Here is a 12923-nt window from a genome sequence, read left to right as displayed (position 1 = left end):
TATTCATTGTTTCATTTAAAACCCATTGTGGTGGTGTACAGAGCCAAAATGACGACAACTGTATCATTGTCCAAATAATTATGGACCTGACTGTATATGAAACATGCTGTCACGGTGATTAAAAAACAAGCATCACCTGACTGGTGATGAGCCATTCCCTGGTGACTCTTCATCTAACGCGACTTCACTTGCTCCCTTCAACAAGCTGCTCCGAATGAGGTCACACTCCTTTGACCTCGGGGCATTATTACCCTGTAATCATGTGTTGCTCTGCATGGCTACATTTGTTATTTCTCTTTGACAGCCTAATGTTAGAAGAAAGCAATTTTACCTGATGGATGATCATAAGAGGGGGAGAGGCTATATCAGCTTCATGCCTTGCCAGTGAATTATGCACAACAAAATCCCATAGATGTCTGAAGCGGCTGCCCGCAATACCTGCCTTCTCAAATATACTACCAGTGCTTTACACACTGGGTTATTATTGCCAGCGCTGTGAGGACTTTTCAGCTTATCAGAGTGTGCATGAAGCCTATTCATTACCATAGTATTTACTTGTCCTCTTAAATCAAACAGGCTGTCAGTCCTTACATTACCGCCGCGTTATGAGAAATTGTTGACTTATTTTCAAGCAGCACGGCTTGGGCGACTGATTCACAGGTCTCAGGCCATTCATGATCACAGAAATCAATCGGCGCTGCTCCTCTGGCCGCGCACTTTGTCCGTTGGTGGCAATGGGGATAACGTGTCAAAGTGGGGCTCCTCAATCTTGTCACTTTAAGTGCAATCAATACTGCTTCCCCACCAACCGAATGCCTCTGAATACCAGCAGCCCCCCTCTCCTCACACTAGGCTGAACATTTCAATCAATATTGGACTGGAGGCAAAAAAAAACATCTGCAGAACCAACAACGAAAAGTGAGGCAGAATTAAATGCTCGACAATATAGCGAAGGCGACGACATGCTCTGCAGGAACAGTAATGCAATGAAAACAGTTGGATATATAAAAGAAAAATTCTCTCTGACAGTCAAGTCTAGAAATACCATGTTTGTGTGGCGTGAATGTTAAAGGGGGAGTTCGGATCTCGGGAGCGGGGTTGTATGAGGTACTCTTCCAGTCTGTGTATTACCTACAGTAGATTTTGGTTTGCACATCCTCAGTTTGGAGGGTTACCATCAGACAGGGATTTTCGACCAAGAACTGAGGCAGTTATATCATGTTGTTTTAAGCCAGACTCCATTGAGACAACCAGTAATTCAACATTGCTGAACACGGGAGCTGCTGATTTACTGCCGCCTCGATTAGTTGTTTATCCTAATTTTTGATTTTGGTATTTAAGGCAGTCGATCCAGAACTTTGCAGACTGGTTTTGAGACTTTTGGCCTGACATGCCTGATTTCACAGCAGCTTTTCTCAGTGTTTGCCACAGAATAGGACTCTTTTTGTGATTGTGCAGCGCTAAAGGACAGTCTCCGTTAGCCAATCTCCTCCTGCTTTCTCTGCCCAGTTAGCACGAGCTAACCCAGCACAACGTGATCTCATCTCTACTTGTCTTACTGTGCACCTTGGGCAGAAGGCCCACAGCAGCTGTTCACCCCCAACACCGAGCCATTAATCTAAGACTCTGACAATATACGTGTTATCAATCACTGGGTAATGTTAGCTATGTGATGCTAACAGTTAGCCCTGCCACTGTGTGTGTGTGACTCCGTCCTCCCAGGCACAGAGCTCGCACTCCAGCAGCAGTAAATGAAGTTAATTTGGTTCGGGAGCCGGGCCACATCTTGACAACACCTCTGATTACCTGCCAAGCCTACTTATACCTGGTCAACCCATCCTACTCTGTTCGTCTGAGATTTCTCAACCCACCCTCCCTTTCCCTTCCCTTCATCCCTCCATCCATCATCCTCCCTACCTCGTCGCTACTAACATTCCTCCATCCTCTCATCCCTTCTCCCCTCATCTCTTCTTATCCAATCTGGTGCATACCTCTCCCATGTCTCATTCTAGATACCGTCTGGAGGCCTGTAATCAGCTCAGGTGGAAAAACGAGACGGAACCCCCACACTGAGTCTCCTTCTGCCCGATCTCCAGTACATCCTCCCAGATCAACCTAACAGAAGACGTCCCTCTTCCACCTTCACCCCTGACTTACATCCATTCCCCAGACCAGAACAACTAACACCTCCTGAATAACAGTTAAACATTTAAACGACATATCGTTGTGGCGTGGTGCTTGCTAGTGAATCTCATGATAAACAGGGGCAGGGAGCGGCTGAGCAAATCAATACGCTGCGTGTAGCTCTACAATGAAATGAAATTTCACCCATTTTAAATGGTCAAATTTGCAGCAATTTGCAAGATTTCAAGATGCCGCAAAATTCACAGGGGATTAGCTGACTTTGTGTTATTTGTTGTGATCGCAACATCCTGGAGGGGCTGAGAAGTTTTAGTTTGGATTCATCAAAGTCACATAATAACAGCAACTAACTGATCAAGGCAGCGGTAGACCAGCAGCTCCCGTCTTCAGCAAGCTACAATGACTGTTTCGTCAATGGAGTCTGGTGGCTTTGACGAGAGCATAGATGGGGAACTGAAGCTATCTAAATGGACCGTCTGATAGAAAGTTAAGGGGTGAAAATACTCTCAATATAGTGTACACTTAACTGTTATTGATTTCTCTGTGGCTAAAATGTGTTTTGCTGCTGCCTTCCTCAACAACAGTACATTGCTTAGCCTCCGTGTTGGACTCCAGGCTGCTTCTCCAAACTGGGGGTGTGCTGACAGATATCTACTGTATGTAATACACTGACGATGGATAAGTACCCCATAAAACTCCACTTCAAAATATCAAAACTATCCCTTTTTCCAAATCTCAACAAAATTTAAAACACATGCGGGACTTAGCGTGTATTAACTCAGCTTAGCAAATCAAACACCAAATCACTGCTCAATTAGTGCTACAATACAATTAGCACAACAGAAAGCTTTTTATCTTTAAACGCAGCTTTTCCAGCAGGGTTTTCCACCCACTGTGAATATGGTGTCCCCGGTGCCTCATGCATCAGTGCGGACAATTCTCAATGTATGGCCTGCCGTCGGCTCCCAGACAGCTCCAATCCATAAAAGCAAGCCTCTGGCCAACGTACCTGTAAATTAATCTACCTAAAAAATTCAACGGGCCCAGGAAGAGGGTTGATGTGTGCATCTAGGTGCTTGGCCCTGGAAACGATTGTATTAATTGCCTGGAGGATTAGGAGACACAGACCTCCACTCCCTCATGCATATTTGACACTTCCAGCAGCACGCTCAGGCCCCCGTTGCAGCTAATGGATGATGTTTGGCACTGTCTTGCATATGTATAAGCTACCAAGTTATGAGTGGGTATGCGGCGAGCGCATCCCCGTGCTTGCCTATCTGTCTGAGCATGTGTGTCGGCTCTGTTATCTCAAGCCAGCCAGGGCGAGTGTAGGACTGGGTGGCCGGGTTGCCGCTTCCTAATTGGTGCGACTGCTCCCACTGCTCGAGCCCTCAAAGCCTGGCGCTGCCCTCTCCTGTTAATCTGTGCCAGGGATTTGGCCGGCTTGACACGGACCTGACCTGACAGTCCTTTGGGGGTGCACAAACACACAGCGAGAAAAAAGTAGACAGATGAATATGCAGCCACTTAGACACACATACACAAAGAGACATGAACTCTCATGCAAATGAGAGCAACAGATACGCAGACACACACACATCTACACACAATCTCAGTGACATCAAAGAGCCGAAACTCCATTTGAGATATGGTTCTGGACAGCATCGCTATGATGAAGAGGGGAGAGCTCTTGACAGTGTTGTTGGTGGAACAGCATCAAACAGTAATGTGAGTTTGTGTGTGAGTGTGTGTGCATATGTGCAGACTCGGTGTCTGCTGATAATGTCCGCGCACACTCCCGCAGTGTGAAGTGAGGTTGTTGATATCAAGTGCTTGCACATTGCGATACATGACATCCTTTTTGTCTGCAGTGATCGTCTGGCATGACAGAGTGACACCTGATCTTTGATGCCTTTCATGCTATCGCTTGACTTCCCACTGTGAATCTTTAAACGGAACAATCTGAATCATAAAAGCAAATCATAATTTTACCTCCGAAACAGGCTGTATTCCTGTGGTTATATAAGAATTAATTTAAAGTAGCTTCATGTGACAATCAGAATATAGCAGCAAACCAATGTTTGCTATGTAAAGATAGAGTGGCGTCCTGAGCAGAGAATAAGTCACGCTCCCTCTGTATGCGTCGTGGTAGATGGTCCAGCCGTGTGTGTATGTCAGAGCATGCGAGTCCCAGGGAGTGTATCCCACTGGCAAGCTAATTGCCACCGCTCTTCACTGCACTCATATTACTGTTGATATTGACACTGCGTCATCGTAGAAGTGTAGTGCCATCCCTCCGGTTCCTACTGGGTCAGTCTCTATAAACAGATTCTGCAATTTGTAGGTAATGGGAGAAGATTATGGTATCAAAAGGGTTCTGGTTTTCGTTTGGTCCATACTACTTGGACTACAGTCACGTTTAAACAGCAGGCTATCAGTCTATGTGAAGAGGTGGAATGCACAGGCTATCTTCTGACAGCACATAAGCTGTCAGAAGATAGCCTGTTCAGTCCAATGGAACTTGCCTAAAAAGTTTCTAGCTTCTGGGTTTACCTCTGGGGTATATGACCCACTGTCTTCCCTGCTGGCCCACCCATGAGTTCCTGCTCTGCCCATTGACTTTACAATGTTATGCCGTCCAGGATTTTTAAATTGCTTTTCTCGGCGTCAGGAGAGCTTTACAAATATAGAACCTCCACAGATTAAATGAACATGTTTGCAATTTGAGGTGTCCTGTCAGTGGTTTAACAGACGTCTATAATGATAGTCTATGGGAAAGTGTTTTTTGGACCACAGGGGATTTTTTCACTGCAATACTGTGAGTGGCCACTGGGAAAAATTGGAAGCAAGGCTGAGCAGCATTGCTGGGGGCCTGGCTAAGACTTAGGAGACTAAGTCTACAGATGCAGTTGTGCTTGGATGTAAATGCTAACACTGGCATGCTAATATGCTCACAATGACAATACCAACATGATAAGCTGATATAACACGAACAATGTTTATCATCTTAGTTTAGTGTGTTAGCATGCTAACATTTGCTAATTAGCACAAAAAGTTTTGGGCAAACTGACATTTTGGCACGAGACCAAAGGCCAAGGGGAAGATGCATCAATGTTCATATCAAATTTAATTGCACTCCATTGATTGATAATGCCACCCTCAGGGCGATGCAGCGAGTACGGCTTAAAATTGAATGTCAATTTAATATACATCACCACACAAGTCTACTTACCTGAATTTTCTTTATGCAATTAAAAAGCCCACCCACCTGATGCTTTAAAGCCTCCTGACTGCGAGCACTACACAGTTTCTATGTTCAAGGTCTCAGTCTGACTGTAGCGCACTACATAGTGTGCAGCGTGTCAGATTCACATCTTTACTCTTTAATCCATGGTCAAGAGCTCTTTTGCATCTATTGATTTAGGACAAACTCTTGTAATTCCACTGTCATGTTAGAAAAATGTCACATACACATGCTGTAAGAACACTGCCAGTGTATCACCATAAGCGTATGCTGCTCTTCAAAGGCTACCAGATAACATGCATGACAGTGGGCCATGCATTCAACAAATTATGTATGCATAATGACCACATTATTTCACATCTATGATGAATAAATTTAGATTATGAATACATGATATATTAGGGCTGCCTGCCAGGTTTGGTGAAGTGATTCTGCTTTGGGAGGTACACAATATGTAAATGTCATTTGTGTGTACATAAATTTCAGTCTGCCAAGATGTCACGGGTAAATTGAAATTCATTGCGAGCAATGACCTGCAGCAGGTCAAATAATATGTCAAGACAGACATAACTCTTTGAATAAAATTAAAGAAATGTAAATGTGTGCACCGTGCGTGCAGAGAGCGGGTACGATACCTCACTACAACATTTGAACAAAAGGGGGGTTATTTAAAAACGTGTCATTCAGAAACCTGAGCCGAGGACGAGTTTTTCACTTTTGGGGTTTGACTTGGTGTGAGTGTCATGAGTAAACACTCGAAAGCTTTCACTCTAGTGTCAAAGTGTGTTAGTACTTACAGCGGGTGTTAAGCAGTCCGTTGGGCTTTCTTGCACTGGGATGGCATACTTGGAGAGTGTGTGTTCAATGTAGCACCAGAGGGGCTCTTTTTGACAGAAGGAAGCGATGGGCGTGTCCGGCTCCAGCTTCATGGTTAATAGCCATGGCCACTGTTGGAAAAGAAAGAAGTAAAGTAGGATGAGCAATAGGCTGCCTTAAAGTCACCTAAAAACCTTTTTGCCAACACGACATTAATTGTATGCTCTTCTAAATCCCTGATAACATTCAATCCAAGCTCAGGAATAGAAAGTTTTTGGGAAACTCACTTTTCTGCATTCATGTAGAGAATTAGATGATAAGATCGATACCACTCTCATATTTTTCCATTAAATCTAAAGCTACAGTATGAGGCAGTTATCTTAGCTTGACATAAAGACTGAAAACAAGGGAAATGGATAGCCTGGTCCTGGTACCAGATCCTCAAAGTTAACACATTAACACCATTAACTACAAAAAGTGTGAAGACATTAAGGTTTACAAGGTGTTTTGCAGCAATATCCTAAGCTAACAGTATCCTTGGCAAAAAAGTAAGTACACATTTTTCCCAAACTATTCCTTTGAGGTTTTGGGAATGACAGTGGTTGTGGTTCAGGTTAGCCAACAAAAATACTTAGCTAAAGTTAGTATCGTAATCTCATTCCTGTTAGTCATATTTTGACGCTTGGGCAGAAGCCCTTTTTGCCTTGTTCCTAGACGCAGGGGCTTGGCAGTAAGGTTTAGGCAACAAAACTACTTGGTCTGGGTTAGGATTGGGAGTTGGTTTTGATGTTATTCACGTCAGTTGACTCACTTGACTGACGTGACAAAATAAGTCAACGTTGACCCTCAGTTTCACACAGGACACAAACAGCGGTCTCCTGGGTCAGAGTCCTACACTTGCTGAACCCATCCACCTCACCACCCACTGATTTCCATGAACAGATTTCTACATATATCTGCAGAATCTGTAAGCAACAAGACAAGAATTTGTTATCGGAAACATTTTGGTTCCTGTTTGTCCACCAAGTAGTATTGACCAATCAAGTTTGAGAGGCAGGTAAACAGTCTGCGTGTTAATTATCTGAATTCATATGCAGACTGGCCGGTGCATGAAAGAGGAAGTCTTGACTTGGATATCCACTGGCTACGCTGGATCTCCTTCAATACGAGCTGTACCCCCAAAGACTGTTCGTTCGTCAGACCAATAACCTATGGGTCTGAGATTGCCCAACTGCCTGCTCTAAGTGTGTTTTCTTGCCCTTTATACTACATCTGTTGCACTGAACATCTACTGTATTAATGACGCAGACGAATACTGTATATACTGGAACTGACTGGAAACCCGTTGAGTCTCTTACAGATTTTAAAGGGTGCATTGTACGTCCGTATCTGCCGCTGCCCAAGCAGCTACTTCAGTAATGTAATGCATTTCCGTGACATGGAATTTGTTTGCGAAATTTAGTTACGAAAGCAAGTCACCTTGTGTCACGTTTGATTGGAGAAATGTAATATAAATGTAAATACAACAGCTCCCAAGTTCCAGACAAGGAAGCTGTCCATTTGTCAATTACTCTACAGCAGGAAATGGCACTTCAAAATAAAAGTTATGTGCCAGAAATCCACTGTACTTTTGAATAAAGTGGTTTTTTTTTACAAAGTTGACATGTTCGCTTATCACCTGCGGTCCATTCAGAATGGACCAGCGACCCACCAGTAGGGAACCACTGGTCTACAGGGTTTTTACATTTTACAGGAAGAAAATAATCTATCCTGTGTCTGTTAAGAGCACATCATTATCTGCACTGCCACTGAACGCTGACACTGGATGTGTAGTAAAATCATCCAAAGTGGAATCATCAGGTCCCACTGTCCTTCCCATGGGATTCTGCACTGGTCATCCCAGATCAAAAGCCAGTGATGCTATTTCAAGGGTAGAGCAGCTACAGAGTTGCCCTGGGATACAGTTTTCAGTCCAAATTATACAATCCTCAACCCCTATGGACCTGTAACTCCCAATATACATAATGTACACACCCTGCCTGACAATCAAAGAAAAATGATGATGGCTCTGACCGCCTCTAATGTAAATGTCCGTGGCATAAGTTCACTGTATGCCCGTACCCTGTATGGGAGCCACCGCCCTCTGAGACCATTATCCCCAGTCCTGCAGCACTCTCACTCATATTTCCAGATAAGCTGCTAACAGTCACACCTCATGTTTAAATGCAAATTTCAACCAGAGCACCTTGCAGGAACCACAGCCGTTTGGAAAGCTCTTAACCCAAGCTTTACAAGCTTATTAAAAACAACTCTTAACAAGCTGCTGTTTATGTCTTCAGCATATGAAGAGCAAGAACGAAGCAATGTCACACCTGCTTTTGAACTGTAGGCAGAGAAATAAGTTGAGCTGAAGAAGTTGAGGGAAAGACGGGAGCAGATGATAAAGGGATAAATCCTGAGGCTACGGTGTTTAGTAAACTAAGTCAGTCTGTCCCGGCGAGGAGATGTAGTATGATGATAACAACCTGTGTTTATGGAATGTCACTCCATGGACACATTAGCCATTACTGTCTGCAGCATGCCACTCACTGTTATGACTAATTACAAGACAGCCAAGAAATCACAGAGGCCCCGCGTTTGAAACCAAACAGCTGCCTTGAAGAAATGAGGGTTGTTTCGGCAGAATGCAAACACCAGCAGGGCTTTAGTGAGTGAAGGATTTGGGGAAAGCCGGAGGCTGATGCATGTTGAGGCTGTATGACGCATCGCTGTAGTCCCACGTTGTTAGACAATACATTGTCCAAATGATTTCCCCGTGGTGAAAACCTGCCTAATGATCTTTGTCTCGGGTGCTCTAATTCATTTATTATGCTAATAGGAAAAGCTGTTCATCTGATCAGACATTGCATACACATAAGTGTACTTCAATGTTCCCTAATCATGTCAGAGGAGGATTTGAAGGTTCCTAGCAATTCCTTTGCTTTGTTAGATGATGAAAATTATTCATAAAATTGTCAGATGATGATAAGGGTTTAAAATATTGTATAGGCAGCCTCAGACATGGACTGCAATCTCTGTTGGCGACAGGCAGTTAATTCCCCCGTGAGCAAATCTGAGAATTATGAATAATGTGCACTAAGGCTTAACATATACAGATGACATATACTGCATACTGATTGGCTGCAGAGTGGCATGACCTAAGATACATTTCTTTGCTGCTCGGAGCGGTGGACTCACTGTATATGCGTGCAACAGTGAACAGGTCCATCAAGGTTATAAAGAGCAGTGCATGTTCTCCCTGGGTACAGCCTGACCCGGGCAGCTCTCTTCACTCTGTCACCTTAATCTCCCAAGAATTACCTTAACCTCTGGGGAGGGGGGACTCCTATTAAATAAAGTGACCGACCTGTACCGCAGACTGTCATCACGGAGGAACACTAAACGTTTGGAACATGCTTGTTGAACTGCTTGGACACTTTGCGGACCATAAAACCCTGAAATGTGGTTAAGCCCTGTAAAGATATAGGAATGAAGTGGCTGGGAGATGACTGTCAGCTGGTTACTGTGCTAGCTTTTAGCTCTAGAAGCCTTAAAGAGACAGTGCAACCCAAAATCAAAATTCGGCTACATATTTTTCCTCTTACCTGTAGTGCTATTAATTGATATAGATTGTTTTGGTGTGAGTTGCTGAGTGTTGGAGATATCAGCTGTAGAGATGTCTGCCTTCTCTATATAATGGAACTAGATGGCACTCAGCTTGTGGTGCTCAAAGTGCCAAAAAACTACATTTGAAAAAATCAACAGCGATGTCTCTTTCCAGAAATCATGACCTGGTTACTCAAGATAATCCACAGACCTTGCTGTGAGCAGTTTCATGTGGAAACTATTTTCTTTCTACCAAACTACACCCGGCAACTGTATCGCTGAGCAGAAGGAAGCGTGCATCTACTGCTCGCTCTGCTGAGGAGGATGTCATTCATGTTTAAATCTCGTGCTATTGTACGTATGAGCCTCTTATTCATGAGTAGATGCACACTTTCGTCAGAGCTGTGATACAGTTGGCAGGTGTCGTTCAGTAGAAAGAAAATAGTTACATGAAACTGCTCACAACAAGGTCCGTTGATTAGCATCTACTGCTAGCTGAGATGTAAACATTATTGGTGTCCTTCCTGGCTGAGCTGTAATGTTAGCTAGCTCAGTGGTGCCAAGTGAGCTAGCAGTAGATGCACAGTTCCTTCTGCACGGTGACACAGTTGGCAGGTGTAGTTTGTTTGAAAGAAAATAGTCTATAATCCACAGACCTTGTTGTGAGCAGTTTCATGTAGGAATTTTCTTTCTTTGTCGGACTAGATCGCCAACTGTATCACCACGAAGAAGGAAGTGTGCATCTACTGCTAGTTCACCTAGCACCACTGAGCTAGCTAATGTTACTGGTCAGCCGAAGAGGATGCCAATAATGTTTAGATCTCATGCTGTCACAAACACAAGCCTGTCGTTAATGATTAGATGAGATTAGGAAAGAGACATTGCTGTTGAGTTGTATTTCTTGGCTCTTTGAGCACCACAAGCCGAGTGTCCTCTAGTTCCATTATATTGGAGAGAAGGCAGACATCTCTACGGCTGATATCTCCAACACTCAGTGACTCACTCCAAAACAATCTAGATTAATAAATAGCACTACAGGAGAAATAAAAAACTTGTATTCTTGATTTAGGGGCAAACTGTCCCTTTAACTACTGTTGATGTATTATTATTCTTATTTTTTTTAGCAACACAAATAACAGAGTTTAGATCTTGTGTCTGAGATCTCAGAACTGAACTAAGTTATCCCAATTATTGTGTGGGCAATCAGATTTTCTTCTTTATCTCTCCGTGTTCACACCTGTAATCCGATACCTTCAAGATACATATTAAATTAGATGCCTTGGAGCTGGCTGTGCTGCCAATGAAATCACATTTACATCTGATTACGCTACTGAAACACATTTTGCAGATATGTGTTAGAACACGGCGGGATGGTGTGTCTGATCTTATCTTGCAGATTTATGCAGGGTTCAATATAATGCTTGTTATTCTATCTCTCATTGATAACAGTGATAGCAGCTTGTCTCTGTTTTTGATTGCTTGCAGTCAATTTCTGTTAATGTTCAGAAGATTGGCAACCTGTGGGCGATGAGGAGTGTAAAACACACTGGGTAAGAGATCTTTAAATTGATTGTGCATCGGTGAGTAATAACAACGTGGCATCTGTGAGAATTACCACTACGCTTCCGAAGGGACATTTTACAGCTGCTTGTATGCACATGTTGTCTGTTACTGGAGACAATGAATCCAAAATTTTGGCAAAAGGATGTAGAGGAGTTTGGCTGGGCAACCAGACGCCACCCTAACTCAACGTGACAGACCGTGACAAACCTGTTCATTTGGGCAAACACACCACAAACCATACTTCTGTTTAAAAGTGCCCTCTGGAGTCTCCTTGTAAACAAAGTCATGTTTCAATTCCACTTTTTTGCACATTGCCGCCACAAACTGTTAATCAGTGGAATAGCGTAATACCGTTAGCGTCCTTGGGACAAACACAGGACAAATTGGGATCCACTCAATAGCTCTGATAGTCGTGGTCGAAAACTCCACAGGGTACCTTTAAGCTGTGATTTCTTTCTTCAAAACAACCATCAAGACACATAACTAGCTATTCAAGTGTGCCACCATTTAACAAGGTAATATCTGTAATTGGCAACCAAATTTAAAGTCTTTAATTTGCAAGTTTGCCTTGATTAATACTTGCTCCCACATCTTCATTTCACATATTAAGTTTGAGGTGATTTATTACGGCAGTGTAGCTACACAGAGCTACTCAGATTTTCATTTCATTGTACTCTGACAGATTATTTCTTCTTCCTCATGCTTGTTAATCAAATGCGTTTCTTTTGTTTGAAAATGGCCAAGAAAATGACATTTAAATCAATGAACAATGTCAATAAAGGGAGCTCTGAACGATAATCAGAGCATTAATAAAGCAGCAAACTATATTTGCTATGTAAAGATATATAATGTGTAGTATAATGACATCCTGAGCAGAGAATGAAGTCACACTCTTTCTGTGTGTTGTATTCTCTGTTCTTTGTTGCAGTACAGCATGTTGAGTGCATGTGAGTCCCATGTGTGTAGCCTGCTGGCTAATCGCCACAGCTCTGCACTGCGCTTATATAACACGTTCTCACTCCGACCTTGTTACATATCGACATTTGGTCATGGACCTTCCACGTCCAGATACGACGTCAAAGGTGTGTTGGTTGTTGACGTTCTGGGACGCCGTGTCAAGTTCTGTCTGTCACATGCATTGTCTTCTTTCAAAAAACACTTCTGTTTTCAAAGTTAATTTACCATTTACATATGTCTCTTTCGTCTCTGGGTTTAGGCAACAAAAACACATGGTTGGGTTTAGGAAAAAAGAACAACGTTCGGCTCTATAATCTTACAGGATGTGAACACCACTCTCCCAGGTGAAAGTTGGTGTTTGTTGGACCCGTCCACCACCCCTCTCGTCCACCCTACTTACGACTTTTGCCGCTTTAATGAACATTCTTGTCCTGCCGCGTTTCCCCCGATGCTGCCGAGCGCTGTTAAACTATAACGGCGCCCAGCTGCGTATCATGCCGACATTAAACCATGGCTTTTTTTCGTTGGTATCTGACGCCAGGCACCGTATTTCAAC

General features: G+C 43.3%; 1 protein-coding gene across 2 annotated transcripts in view; it reads right to left on the bottom strand.

Annotated features, from left to right (window-relative positions):
- The window catches only part of chrm2a (cholinergic receptor, muscarinic 2a), a 120688-nt gene that overhangs the window by 69805 nt on the left and 37960 nt on the right, over positions 1-12923 (bottom strand). For both annotated transcript variants that reach the window (XR_007569405.1, XM_050036764.1), the window contains exon 2: positions 6184-6333. The gene's annotated coding sequence lies outside the window, so the exon portion shown is untranslated. The remainder of the gene's footprint in view (positions 1-6183; positions 6334-12923) is intronic.

Source organism: Epinephelus moara, chromosome 23 (genome assembly GCF_006386435.1).
Source record: "Epinephelus moara isolate mb chromosome 23, YSFRI_EMoa_1.0, whole genome shotgun sequence".
Lineage (NCBI taxonomy): Eukaryota > Metazoa > Chordata > Actinopteri > Perciformes > Serranidae > Epinephelus > Epinephelus moara.
The sequence above is the reverse complement of the archived record's forward strand: the minus strand, read 5'-3'. Positions and strand labels throughout refer to the sequence as shown.